Raw genomic sequence first — 10,560 nt, 5'->3', positions numbered from 1 at the left:
CAAAGTGTGGTAGCTACTGTGTCCCGGACTGCCTGGGACCCCTCGCATAATAAGAGATGGTAGGAGCCTGGTGGGCTGCAGTCCATGGGGTCGCTAAGAGTCGGCCACGACTGAGCGACTTCACTTTCACTTTTCACTTTTATGCATTGGAGAAGGAAATGGCAACCCACTCCAGTGTTCTTGCCTGGAGAATCCCAGGGACGGTGGAGCCTGGTGGGCTGCTGTCTATGGGATCGTGCAGAGTCGGACACAACTGAAGCGACTTAGCAGCAGCAGAAGCCTTATGAATGGATGAGATGGCTCAGGGAGAGAGCGCTGTGAGGCTGAGGATGGTGTGGCCCTGAGCACGTAAGGATGTTTTCTTACTTCACCACTGTTTCTGCATCTCTGAGTCAGGATCCTGGTCAGAACAAATCACAGGGCTGTGGTTTAAAATCTTTTAAAAACAAGTTCTCATCGGACCTTCTAAATATATCAAACCATTCAGTTTTATGAGCGAGCCAAATTAAAGCTTTACTCTTTATATTGCAAGAAGAACAAAGTGATACTGTAAATACCATACAGGGCGTTTTTAAGGTACGTGGGAACCGTGGTTGATCCCAGACTTGCTGTTAAGCAGCAGCGTGACCTTGGGGAGACATCCACTCTCTCTGAATCTGAGTTACTGTAAAATGAGTCACTCAGATGATAATCGTCGCTCAAGTTTCTTCCAGTCCCAAAAGTCTAGTTCTAAAGGCAGATAGCTAGTTGTTTGTTGTAGTTACTTGATATTGGAGGAGGAAATGGCCACCCCCTCCAGTATTCTTGCCTGGGAAACCCCGCGGACAGAGAAGCCTGGTGGGCTATGTATGGTCCATGGGGTCACAAAAGAGTTGGACATGACTCAGAGACAAAACAACAAGTTACTTGATGTACTTGAAAGTTAAATGGTGGATCTTCTTTAAAAACATCTATATGTGGTAGGAGGGGTTATCCACAGCAGGCAGGATGCCAGAGCAGTTGGGGAGAGGACAGTGGCTGGGGGTCTGGGAATCTGGGTCTGCAGCCCCAGCTGGGAGGGGAAGCAACTCAGGCTGGGGCCCCTATATGTGCTGGAGGTGGACACCACCCCCCACAACCACATCAGACACTATCTCTGCCTCCGTTGTATTTAAAATCTGTCAGGCAAGTGAGATAGTGAACAAGTCCCAGTAATGAATGAAATGATGCTGAGACCATAGGCAAATTCCTCAGTCTCTTCAAGATTCTCCATAAGATGGGGATACAGACATTTTACTCAAGGGGTGTTATGACAGTAACTGCCTTAACATGGGTTTTTTCCTTGATATTTGATGGGATTTGCAGAGATGCATACAGTATGTGTGTGCTGTGCTAAGTCACTTCAGTTGTGTCCGACTCTTTGCAACCCTATGGATTGTAGCCAGGCTCCTCTGTTCATGGGATTCTTCTCAAGGCAAAAATACTGGAGTGGGTTGCTGTACCCTCCTCCAGGGGATCTTCCCAACCCAGGGATGGAAGCCATGCCTCTTGCATCTCCTGCACTGGCAGGCAGGTTCTTTACCACTAGTATCAACCTGGGAAGCCTGTATAGAGCACAACAGAAGCTAACAAATAAAGACATGGGAGCAAAGGGATAATAAGATGAGAGAAAGGTAAATTAATCTCCAATGGCACATGGGTGGCCTTCTGTGGTTGCTAGCAGTAGGCGGCAAATTCCGTTCTGAGCTTCTAAGTTATCAAAGTGAAGTGAAGTGAAGTCGCTCAGTCATGTCCCGACTCTTTGAGCCCCAGTGGACTGTAGCCCACCAGGCTCCCCGTCCATGGGATTCTCCAGGCAAGAACACTGGAGTGGGTTGCCATTTCCTTCTCCAGGGGATCTTCCCAACCCAGGGATCGAACCCAGGTCTCCCGCATTGCAGGCAGACGCTTTAACCTCTGAGCCACCAGGGAAGCAGAAAATATGATCAGCCTGATCACATCACTTCCAGTTAGAATTTTTCAGTAGTCTCCTACTGCCCTTAGAAGCCAGGCACCTCCATCACCTCACATCTTCCTCTGCTCCCAACAGCCGCTCACATTCTACGGCAAAGAGCAGCCCTCCTTCTCTCTTTCTTGGGCCAGCCGTGTTCCTGCTCTTATAGTCTTTCTTTCCGGGCTCAGCTCACCGTCTCTTCCTCTAGGAAGCTTTCCCTGACCCCAAGGCTGGTGAGAGTGTTGCTGTCTGCTCCCCAAGAATCCTGTACCTCTTCTCTGTACTTACTGGTCTGTCTTCTCTTGGTAACCCATCTCCTTCCCCTTGGCTCCCTCCCTCCAGAGTACTGGGTACACAATGGATGCTTAGTAATTACCAGCAGAATGAATGGATCTGCTAAACGTTGCATAGTCCTGAGATCTGTGTGTCAGGCTCCCCAATGGATCTTCAGAAAGAGGATGTCCTGTGGTGTGGGGGACACCCTGGTGGCATGACTCACAGCCTGGCTGGCTGGACTAAGTGGTGATCTACCAAAAATGGAAAGAGGTTGATGGTGGTGGTTCCAGTAGGAATCTCAAATGATGAGAACTGACGTGGGAGTTTCCTGCAGGGGAGGGAAGGCAAGTGGGGAAGAGTGAGCTGAAAGTGCTACTGCTAAGTCACTTCAGTCGTGTCTGACTCTGTGTGACCCCATAGACAGCAGCCCACCAGGCTCCACTGTCCCTGGGATTCTCCAGGCAAGAACACTGGAGTGGGTTGCCATTTCCTTCTCTAATACATGTAAGGGAAAAGTGAAAGTGAAGTCTCTCAGTTGTGTCCGACTCTTAGCGACCCCATGGACTGCAGCCTAACAGGCTCCTCTGTCCATGGGATTTTCCAGGCAAGAGTACTGGAGTGGGGTGCCAGAGCTGAAGGTAGTTTACAGAAAACCTACAAAGGGCATTTTAAGGAGTCTGCTTTCTATGACCACCCCTTGGAAGGTGGATCTGTAGAAATTAGTGAGATTTTTGAAAATAAACCAAAGATCAACACCAGAAAAGAGAAGGCAGAGGATGGTACAAACCCATAGCCCCAGGGGACATATTCTAGGACAAAGGTCACAGAGGAAAAAGGCTAGTGACTAATCTGAATTATCAAGGCAATGAGTTCATATGGTGAAACCTTTCAGACTTGCTGAGCTGTGAAGATGCTGTGGTGAACTTCATGGAAAAATCAGAGAATCACAACAGTCCACACTAACATTTCACAAGTAGACACTGGTCCAAAGATACTTGGATATCTAATCATTTTGTATCTAGGTGCCTCATCTTAGGCATATATAGACTTTCCAGGTGGTACAGTGGTAAGGAATCCACCTGCCAACGCAGGAGACACAAGTGTGATCCTTGGATTGGGAAGAGCCCCTGTAGTAGGAAATGGCAACCCGTTCCAGTATTCTTGCCTGGAGGATTCCATGGACAGAGAAGCCTAGTGGGCTATAGACCATGGAGTTGCAAAGAGTCTGACATGGCTGAGCGACTGAGCACACACATATGTTTATATAGGTGCCTAATTTAACTTATATATACATATGTGTGTGTATATCAACCATTGGGTTCTAAGTTATTTGAAAAGAGTAAGAATATGTCCATTTCATGCATTTCCCACAATATCTGCCCTAGAATCTTCATACCATATTTGGTTGTTGAATTAAACTGAATTAGAAATATTAGAAAGGCATGGTTTGCAGATGTAGGGAAGTCATGCTAAGCTTAATAGTATAGGCTTGTACTTTAGATGGCTTACAAAGGATCACTTATTTGTAAAATTGTTCACTTCCCATTAAAGAAAAAAGACCCAGAGCCTCCGTTAAAAAAAAAAACAAACCAAACAATAAAAAAAAACCTCAGGGATTTTACACAATAATATATTCCATGTGAGTCATCACTGTGAAATGACTTCCAAGGAAATCTGAAGGACTCGTGGGCTGCATTCATTAAGTGTGTATGGTCCTTCCCTCCACTGGTCAAACCACAGCTGGCATAATTCTGTTCCAGGGCCCATGTCTTCTACAGAAGATGGATAAACCCAGAATAGATTCAGGAAATGATGGCCAGGAGAGAAAAGACGCTCAAAGTTGTGAAATGTAAGAAACAACCAAATGATGATTCTATTTATGCTTTCATTCCCCTACTCATCCGAACTGGAACCTTGATAGTAATTCGAGACTATTTCACCTCCCTCAGTCCCTCTTGGATCCTGGCATTGCTCTGTGTTCCCCAGTGTCCTCAGCTGAGTTCTGGAGCCCCTTGTGTCTCCTGAGGCTCTGCAGCAGCTCCCATCCTCCGGGCCTGCTCACCTCTGCCCGTATTCCACCTGACTCAGGGTGAGCTTTCCAAAATGCACAGCAGTTTGTGCCACTCCCTGCTGAAAATCCTTAATAAACACGCCTACATTCAGCACCTGACTCAAGCCCACTGTTAGCCATATCCTACTGTCTCAGGTCACAAGCACCCTCAGCTCTGGCCAGGCCACAGACCCAGCAGGTTTCCAATAGACCATGCACTTTCTCACCTCCCACTTTTGCACATCTTGTTTCATCTCCATAGTGAGCTGGGATAGAAACTCAACTCTAGCTCACAAACAACAAGAGAAATCATGTTATATATCAGAAATATATCATGAATATAATAAATGTCTGAATATAAAGTGACCCATAATATAAAATATTTTCCAGTAAGAAGATTCTCTGCTCTGAATCAATTTTTCCTCCAATTGAATATTTACATTTATTGGGGAGAAGGGAAAGATGGCAGGAGATAGTTTTAACTTTACAACCACCCAGCATCCTGATTTCAAAGGCAAGAGACAATTTTCCTCCTTAGCAGAAGACCACACGCTGGGAAAACTCTGAGGGGCTGGGCTTTAGACCTTCCCTGAGCCAATCACTGTGCTCAAGGGATGGGGACTCACTCTGATTGGTTCCTGCAACAGAGAGGGGCAGGGCACAGTGTCTGGCACCCAGAGCCCTCTGCAGGGACTGAAGCAGAGGAGGAGTTCCCAAAGGAAGGGATGCAGTGGGGATGGACCACTATGTCTTCTCTCTTCCAAAGCCCTCCCTCACCTTCTTTGAAGAGTCAAGTGCTTCTTCCCAAGTGCATTCAGAAGTCCTCATGAACACCACTCTCAGCAAGGGTTGTATCACTCTGGTTTTCTGGGTTGTATAACCTTCTCACTCATCAGATGTAACTTCCGAGAGAGCAGGGTTTTGGTTTGTACTGGCCATCTTCTGTCTACTCTCCATGTTCACTCATCACCCTCTTCACCCCACTTTCCCATCTGGACTGTATCGCTGGGCCCCTGGGCCTAGTTTGGCCTGAGGATCTCACCAGCAGGAGATGAGGGGGGCGGGGGAGAGGAAAGAGGCTGAGATATTTGTCACTCTGGCTCCTTGCTCTGTTGTTCACAGCCCCGGGTTCTGCACTATCTCTTTAGGTTTCCCTATACCCTTTCCACACCAGACAAATAGCTCCTTTATTAAACTCTCCTCATATTACCCAGTTAAAGCGTGCCACCTGGTTTCTGCCAGACCATGCCTAACACAGTGCTCCATTCATCCTTGTTTCCCCAGGACCCCACATTGAGCCTACCACACCATGGGTCCTTAATAAATTCAGGAATTAAGGAATGATTGAGCATTGGCTAGATCTAGGAGGGTTGAATTCTATATTGAAAATGGATCAGGGCAATAGGTTTCAAATATTTTTTGGTCAGGATCAGAGAGAAACTTAACTCAGATTGCAGTGCAGTGGACACATACATATTTTTATGTAGCTGAGTGACAAGTTTTGTGAAGCAATGCTTCCTTTCATGATTTGCAACGCACTGTGGTATTTTCCATTTAATTCTTCTCTGTTTCAAGTTCAAATTCTCATTTGCTGTTGTTCAGTCACTCAGTTGTGTCTGACTCTTTGTGACCCCATGGACTGGAGCACGCCAGGCTTCCCTGTCCTTCACTATCTCCTGGAGTTTGCTCAAACTCATGTCTATGGAGTTGGTGATGGCATCCAACTATCTCATCCTCTGTTGCCCCCTTCTCCTCCTGCCCTCAATCTTTCCCAGTATCAGGATCTTTTTCAGTGAGTTGGTTCTTCACATTAGGTGGCCCAAGTATTGGAGCTTCAGTTTCAGCATCAGTTCTTCCAATGAATATTCTTTAGGATCGACTCATTATGGGCTGCTAAATAGTCTTATGTTTCCCCCAAATGGTTGCAACTACGGCTTGAGAAGCACTATTCCAGTAGCATTTAACTTTTACTCCCTGCTGGAGACTCGGGGATTCCAGAGGGAGAATTCTAAGGCACAGCGGGTGACAATGTAATAGTGTCATAGGGACAATGCATTTAGTGAGAATTGGCTTCATTGCCTTGAAAAATCAAACAAAACTGCCATTTTATCTTCTGTTTTTCATAGAATTCTTACTCAAAGTTAGCCTTTTAATGTTTAAACGAATTTGGAGGAAGGAGTGGATGAGAGCTCTTAAAACAGCCTGGTGTATGTAAGCAATGGTAGGCACTGTGTTCATAAAGTCAGTGTGGGGACCACAGGCCTGGGAGCTCAAGAGAAAGGTAAAGAGGAAAGCTAATCCTGTAGGCTTGTCTAGGGGTCCCTGGGCCTCTCCTCTGTCACCTGCTGCTATCAGCAACTCTGTCTCCTTCTCAGCAAAAGCACATCTTAGTGGCTTATGCTGTGCTTAATTGTGTCCCACTCTTTGTGACCCCATGGACTGTAACCCACCAGCTCTTCTGTCCCTGAGATTTTTCAGGCAAGAATACTGGAGTGGGTTGCCATTTCCTCCTCCAGGGGATTTTTTCAACCCAGAGATCGAACTCTGTGTCTTCTGCATTGGCAGGCAGATTCTTTACCTGCTGAGCCATCAGGGAAGCCCATCTTAGTGGCTTGGTCATATGTAAAACTTGATTAAGAGGGCACCATTAGCCAGTCCCAGGCCATCAGGGGCTGGTAGTCAGCAGGCCATGCCATCCACTTGCAATTGGATATTGTCTCCCTGTTTCAAACCCAGCCCAAGTCTGTGGTCCCCTCCACCTCAAAAATTGTATGATTCTATTTTAAAAACTAAGTTTTATGTTCTCTAAAATTGACTCTCCCCTCCCAATTCACCATCTGGCATTCTCTTGGTTTCTGAACTGTAACACCAACTTGGAATCGTGGAAGATGGTAAGAGATGTTACTTAGCTGTGATTCGGTATCAAATCCTCAAACCCCATCTTCCACATCAAACCCCATCTTCCACATCACTTCCCTTCAAGGTTCTTGAGAGAGAAAAATGCCAAGAAGATAAGCCCAGATGGGGCTCCAAAGTGGAGGATTGGGATGTGATACAGGCGAGCTGTGGTATATTTGTTTGTCATCATTCTTTCCAAAAATTCCTACCAGCGCCTAGGATACGTTGGGCATAGGGGAGGGAACAGTAGACAGAGTCCCTGTCCTGGTGAAGCTGATGTCCTGGCAGGGGGATCAAAAAAGAAACAAATAAGCCAATGTATAGATACCAATGGGCTTCCCCAGTGGCTCAGCGGTAAAAAATCTGCCTGCAATGCAGAAGATGCAGGAGATGCAGGTTTGATCCCTGGGTTGGGAAGATCTCCTGGAGGAGGGCATGGCAACCCACTCCAGTATTCTAGCCTGGAGAATCCCATGGACAGAGAAACCGGGCGGGCTATAGTCCATGAGGTCGCAAAGAGCTGGACACGACTGAAGTGACTGAGCATGGATATCAGCATAAAAAATGGTGGTAATGGAGAATGGAGATTCTCCATAACTCCAGCTAAGGTGTGTGCCAGGCAGTGCGTGTGTGTGTGTGTGTGTGTGTGCGCACGTGTGCACATGGGAGCACCATTTTAGTGGTATCAGTGAGGGCTATTTGAGAAGAGAGCTGAGTGGATTTGAGCCAAAGAAATACTAAGGGAAAACGTGTGCCCTCCAGTCCACACCAAACCTTGGCCACCGTTTTAAAACCAATAGGCTCAAGGATTTTAAAAATTGTTTTTAATTGTGGTAATATATATATATAACTCAAAATGTACTCTCTTAACCATTTTTAAGTGTCCAGTTCAGTAGTATTAAGTATATTCATGGTTGTGCAACCATCCCCACCATCCATCTCCAGAGTGCTTTCCATCTTGCAAAACTGAAACTCGATATCCATTAAACAATGCTCTGTTTTCATCTGCCCTCCAGCCCCTGAGAACCACCGCTCTACTTTCTTCTCTAGGAATCTGACAATTCTAGGTACCTCATTTAACTGACTTCCCTGGTGGCTCAGTGATAAAGAATCTGCCTGCACTGCAGGAGACTGGAGTTTGATCTCTGGGTTGGGAAGATCCCCTGGAGAAGGGAATGGCAACCCACTCCAGTATTCTTGCCTGGGAAATCTCATGGACACAGTCCAGGGGGTCACAAAGAGTCGGGACTTGACTGAGCGACTAACGCTTTGCTTTCACTTTCCTCAGGCAGCGGGGAGATCACTGAGCAGCTCTAGGAAGAGGGGAAAGGGCAGGGCCTTCCCTGGGGAGAGAACGCAAGGGCTGCCTGGGCCAGGGGAGGAGGACGGGGTGCAGCCCAGAACAGGACTGAGGCTGAGATGCTGGGGGCGCGGCCGGAGGAGTGTGCAGAGGCAGTGCTGTGAAATTCCCGAAAGCCGGGGCAGAGAATACACCATCTTGTTAGAGAGCAGAAATTGCTGCTCCTTTGAGAGAGAGACAGAGACCAAGGCATAAGGAGACAGCCCGGCATCCACTGGGGATGCGGTGTCAAGGGGAGCTTCCTAGGGAAAAGCCCAAGATTCAAGGCTATTTTCAAGGCTGGTCCTCCGAGGCCTGCACCCAGCCTCCCTGTGCAGTAATGCCGGGCAGCCCGGCCATGCACCGGCTTCCTCCAGTCTCCGTTGCCACGGGCAACAGAACCCAAGCTGAGTTATTACATCAGCAACTTGTCCCTTCCTTGGCCCCCTGGGAGCCCCGCCAGGTTGGCTAGCAGCAGGAGCCTTTTCCAACACAAATGTTGATCTCAGGTAATAGTGCTGATATTAGAAAACAGGGAGAGAGACACCGTGCAGGTTTCACTCAGACTGAAAGGAGTGGGAGCCAAGCCCGGGCCAGGGCTGCGGCCCAGGCCCAATCTGGGGACCCAGAGCTGCAGAGATGGCTCTGGAAATACAGGTTTGGTGACTTCTGACAGCGAGTGCCCTTAATTCACCGGGGAGTCTTTCTGCTTCTCTGCCATCCTTTCCCTATTCGCAGTATTTGCTCTAAAATAGAAACACCCAACTAGGGTTATTCTCCTGCCCTAAAGGCAGGGAATAAATAAAGTGCTTTCCGGTTATGCAAAGAGCTCACATTTCCCCACATGCAGACCATGGATCAATGTCATCAACCTTTCTCCCTTCTTTCATTTTCCCAAATCACATTTCAGAAGAGAGCAACAATGCCAGTTTTGTGGATGTATGTCTAATATGTAGATACTTTCTGGGTCACCCTCATCAGTTCAGTCGCTCAGTCGTGTCCAACTCTTTGCGACCCCATGGACCGCAGCACGCCAGGCTTCCCTGTCCATCACCAACACCTGGAGCTTCGTGTCACCCTCGTAGTGGATGCCATTGTATTCCGGCAGCCACCTGGCATCCTCAGGAGGAAAATTAGATGATGTGTCCAGCCTCTGAGTGAAAGGAAGGGTATCGAGAATGCCCAAGGTGACTGTGTACCCTGGAGCCTTTAGGAGCCCAGGAGACTAGCAGGGGGTGGCCCCCAACACACCCTGCTCTCTGCTCTTCCTGGGTTCCCAAGATACATTGCCCTGGTCCATGGGACCAAGAAAACTTCTCCTGTGTGTGTCTTGCTCCCTGACAATCCTATTCACACCTTGTCACCAGAAATGTATCTTTTACTCTCACTTGTTCCCTGCCAAACCCCAGCTTATCCAGTCTGAAGATGGTTTATCCTAACAACACTAATCAGAGGAAAAATAGGGGAAAAAATTAAGCTCCTTTCTCAGGTCTTGTGTGTGTTAGTTGCTCAGTCATGTCTGACTCTTTGTGACCCTATGGACTGCAGCCCACCAGGCTCCTCTGTCCATGGGATTCTCCAGGCAAGGATACTGGAGTGGGTTGTCATTCCCTTCTCCAGATCTTCCCGACGCAGGGGTTGAACCCGGATCTCCCACACTGCAGGCAGATTCTTTACCGTTTGAGCCACCAGGAAAGCCTGGACAAATTTCTACCATCCCTCCTTAGAAACATACCCCTGTGGGATGTGGTTCTGAGAGTGGAGATTGAGTGTGTGGAAGGGGGTCACGTGCGAGATCCTGTGACCTAGCCCAGGCACAACAGATGTGGAGATATTGTGTAAATGATAAAGTGACTAGCACTAAAATGTCAGGAAAGTCCTTTCCTCCCTCCCTTCCTCCTCCCTCCCTCCCTCCTCCCCTCCTTCCTCCCTCCCTCCTCCCCTCCCTCCCTCCCTCCCTCCTCCCCCTCCCTCCCTCCCTTCCTCCTCCCCTCCTTCCTCCCTCCCTTCCTACTCCCCTCCCTC

Source organism: Bos indicus, chromosome 12 (assembly GCF_029378745.1).
Source record: "Bos indicus isolate NIAB-ARS_2022 breed Sahiwal x Tharparkar chromosome 12, NIAB-ARS_B.indTharparkar_mat_pri_1.0, whole genome shotgun sequence".
NCBI lineage: Eukaryota > Metazoa > Chordata > Mammalia > Artiodactyla > Bovidae > Bos > Bos indicus.
This window is presented reverse-complemented; position numbering follows the sequence as displayed.